Raw genomic sequence first — 3,794 nt, 5'->3', positions numbered from 1 at the left:
CATGAAATACAACATGATGTATTCTTTCAAGTAGGTATGGTAAACCATCTGTACAGATTCTAGTTGATTCAATCTCTCAGGAGTTGCTCCAATACCTGGTTCACTCAAGGAAGTTGGATCATCAGTAGTGTTGTGTACTCTTCTTTCATCAGCACTTCCCAATCCAGTTTTATCTCTAGCTTCCTTTCCAGTAACTACTCTTGCTTCAAAACCACTTAAAGTAGTCTTCAAAGATTGAGTCTGTTTTGCTTTAGTGAATCCTGGTAGGAGTGTTTTAGATTTATCTTCTGATATCAAGTTAACTTGAGCACTGTCAGAGGTTACTTGCTTCTTCTGAATATCAGAACTTACAATTTCTTGACTCTGAACAACTTGAGCCATGTCAGAGGTTGTTTTAAGAATTTTTCTTGAAGTCAGAGCAAGATTATGTTTTCCATCAGTAATTTCTTCTTCCTCAGGAGGTACATAAGGCTTGATAGGTTCACCAACCTTTTCTTTACCCTTGGATCTTGGATCTATCTGTGGTTGTGATCTAGCCAAAGTTTCTTCAGTATGTATCCTCTCTTTGATCACAATGCCTTTAGGTTTTGGAAGTAACTTTTTACCAGAAGCTTCAGATTTAGATGTGACTTTCTCTGATTTAAGTCTGGCTTCTTCTTCCTTTAAACTTTCCAAGTCCATCCCTGGATTTTCTTGAAGAAATAACTGTCTTGACATTTCCTCATCAAGATCTAGAAGTTCATCAGAACTTATCCTTTTACCAGCAGCAGAACTTATTCTTTTCCCAGTATCAGAACTTGTTCTGTGACTAGCTTGTCTTGATGTAAATCTTCTACCTTGACTATGACCACTACCCATTACAGAGTTTCCTTGGTCATCTTTTCCATCATCCTTTCCTTGCAGTGACTTGTTGGTTTTGCATTTGGACTTAATTACCTTCTCCCCCTTTTTGGCATCAGCAGGTAATAAAAGAGAGATAAGTAGTTCCACTGAGGTCTGGATTTCAGTAAGTTGCGATTGCTGAGAAGCTTGATTTGTCAGAATTTGATCAATCTGAGCTTGTTGCTTCTCTTGAGTTTTCTCAATATAAGCAACCCTGTCAATGGTAGGTTGGAAGAACTTTTTCTTATCAAGTTTCCAAACTTGTTCCTGTTTAATAAAGTTCTCCTGAATCTTGTGTAGCTCTGCATGAGTGTTGGAATGAAGACCTTGTAGATGTTTAGTACTCAATGCAGTGACTCTAAGCTGGGTTTTAAAATCATCAGAATTTAACATTTCATCAGCTTTAGTCAAGTGCTCAGCAAGATGTAAAGCATTTGGAACACATGAAACTGAGTTCCATTCCTTAGTCCACTCCTGTCCTGCAGGAGTTTCACTCCAAGGTACTGGTGCATCCCTGATAACAAACTCCTTTAGCAGTTCAGACTTAGAAAGAGTCAGTGGAGGAGTATGTCCTGAAGGACCTGCTGCATCAGCATCTACAGTTGTAGCAGCTTCACCAGTATCTCCAACATTTGCAGCATCAGAACTTAAAGAATCAGTATCTTCTGATAAGACAACTGTATGAGTAGCAATGGAGGCTTCAACATCCTCTAATTGCTGATCTGATACTAAGTTCTGATCAACAGCCATATCCTGATGCTCACCTAAAATCTGATCATCATCTTGATGCAGAGAAGGTGTTAGTGATAACTCAGGAGTTTGAACAGCATCAGTAACAGGTGTTGTGGAAGGATTATTTGCTGTTGGAGCTTCTAAGAAAAGTATTCCAGGCACAACCAAGTTCTGAATATCAATTTCAGCACTTGTGCCTGGATCAACAAGAGATAAAGAAGGTAAATTAGCCTTGTCAGATACAGGTTCCTGAAATGGAGTTGATGGAGAAGAAGTGACTGGAGCAAATTCCTTGTCTTGTGAGATCAGAGATTCCTGATCCCCTTCCTTAGCTGCTTCCTCCTCATCATCTGAAACTGGCCTCTGTGCCCTCTGTTTCTTGTACTTCCTTGTTGATTTGGATTCCTTAGGAGTTGCAGGAACAGTCATACGTCTAAGCCTCTTGAGAAGCCTAGAACCCCCAATTGCAGAATCCTTCTGAGAAGTTGCCTTCTCAGCTTCATTTATCATAGGTTCTGAAGAAGGAACCTTATCTTCAGAATCTGTTTCATCTCTCAAAGTAATCCTTCTCTTCTTCTGAGATGTTTGAGGAACAGTCTTTGTTCTCTTTGGCTTAGAGAATGTAGGCTTCACAGTAGGTGCTGAAGAAGAAGGTTGAGCAGTCTGTGAAGTGGAGAGATATGATTTGAGATAAGTTCTGAGGGTAGGTTGAGTAGAATGAGAGGTAGGGACTGAGGTTGATGGATTTTGGTTATGGTGAGTTGGTTGAACATTTGAGTAAACAGATTTGTAAGTAGCTGGATCAGCATTTACCAGTATCTGTTTCACAGACTGAGGAATCTGTAATTGTCTCACCATTGATTTCTTTGTGTCAGCATTTATGAGGTCGTTAAAGTACCTTTTTGCAACCTTAAAAGGTGGGGTTTGAGTGCTGACTAACTGGGGTTCAGCAGTACAATACGTATAAATAAGTTGACAGAATCTAGCAAAATAAACAACATCTCGATCCTCTGTCATCCTATCCCCAATAAAACCAATTATTCCAGTTGCAAAATCAAAATGAGTTTGATGGATAATAGCATACCCGATGTGCTGACTCAGAATTGGGATAGCATCATAATTAGAACATTTGTTCCCAAAAGCCTTGGTGATGCAATCGAAGAAGAAACTCCATTCTCTTCTGATATGAGCCCGTTTCAACTGTCCAAGTTTCGTCAGACTCTATTCATATCCCAAATCAGTCATTAACCCCCGAAGTTCTGATTCCTCTGGTATAGAGAAGGTACAATCTTCTGGAAGATGTAATGCTCTTCGTACTGTACCAGGAGTGACTACATAGGAAGAATCACCCACTTGGAAGATAATACTGGGAGTTCCTCGTTTACCACCATCATCAAAAATTCCAGTCCTCCAGAACCGCAGAACTTGTTGACTTGAAAATAATTCAGGCTGAGTTAAGGCGTACCCAACCTCACTATGTGCAAGAAGATCTTGCACAAAATGCAATTCAGATGGAGCGTCAGCATGATCAAGAATTGCAGCATAGTTGTTTGGAACAAACTTTGCTCCATCAATGATTAAATCCTTTGGTGCCATGTGAAAAAATATTGAAATTCAAGTATGCCTGTTAGGTGTTTGAGATAATATCTGTATGAAAACAACGGAAATATTAAAGTGAAGGAGAGTAAAAGTAAGAAGAGAGATAGAAGATGAAGAAATTAAAAAGATTAAAGAAATCTTCTCTCTGCTGTACTTATACAAAAGAAATATTACCGTTGGACACCTGTCAGACATGCAGTAATAACGGATAGTTACTGGGCTCGAGAAAACAGTAATCATGACTTACCCATTTGCCGAGTTTCAAGGAAAAACTGTTCCATTGATCAAGGGAAACAATTCAAATTTTAACCCGTTATCACTGATTGGATTATTTTGCACTGCAACATTAATATTCTGAAAATGAATCATGTTAAAAATGACCGAGATAATTTCGATGAATAAGTGCTGACAAAGAATCAGAACTTAAATCAGAACTTAAAACAAAATTTAAATGGTCATCAGAATATCAAGCAGGATTTAACAACACAAGATAAAATAACTCAGAGACAAAATCTTGAAGTAAAAACAGTTTTCATTAATATATCAAGTCAATACATGAATGAAATAGAAATTACATCAAT

Source organism: Apium graveolens, chromosome 6 (genome assembly GCF_009905375.1).
Source record: "Apium graveolens cultivar Ventura chromosome 6, ASM990537v1, whole genome shotgun sequence".
Lineage (NCBI taxonomy): Eukaryota > Viridiplantae > Streptophyta > Magnoliopsida > Apiales > Apiaceae > Apium > Apium graveolens.
This window is presented reverse-complemented; position numbering follows the sequence as displayed.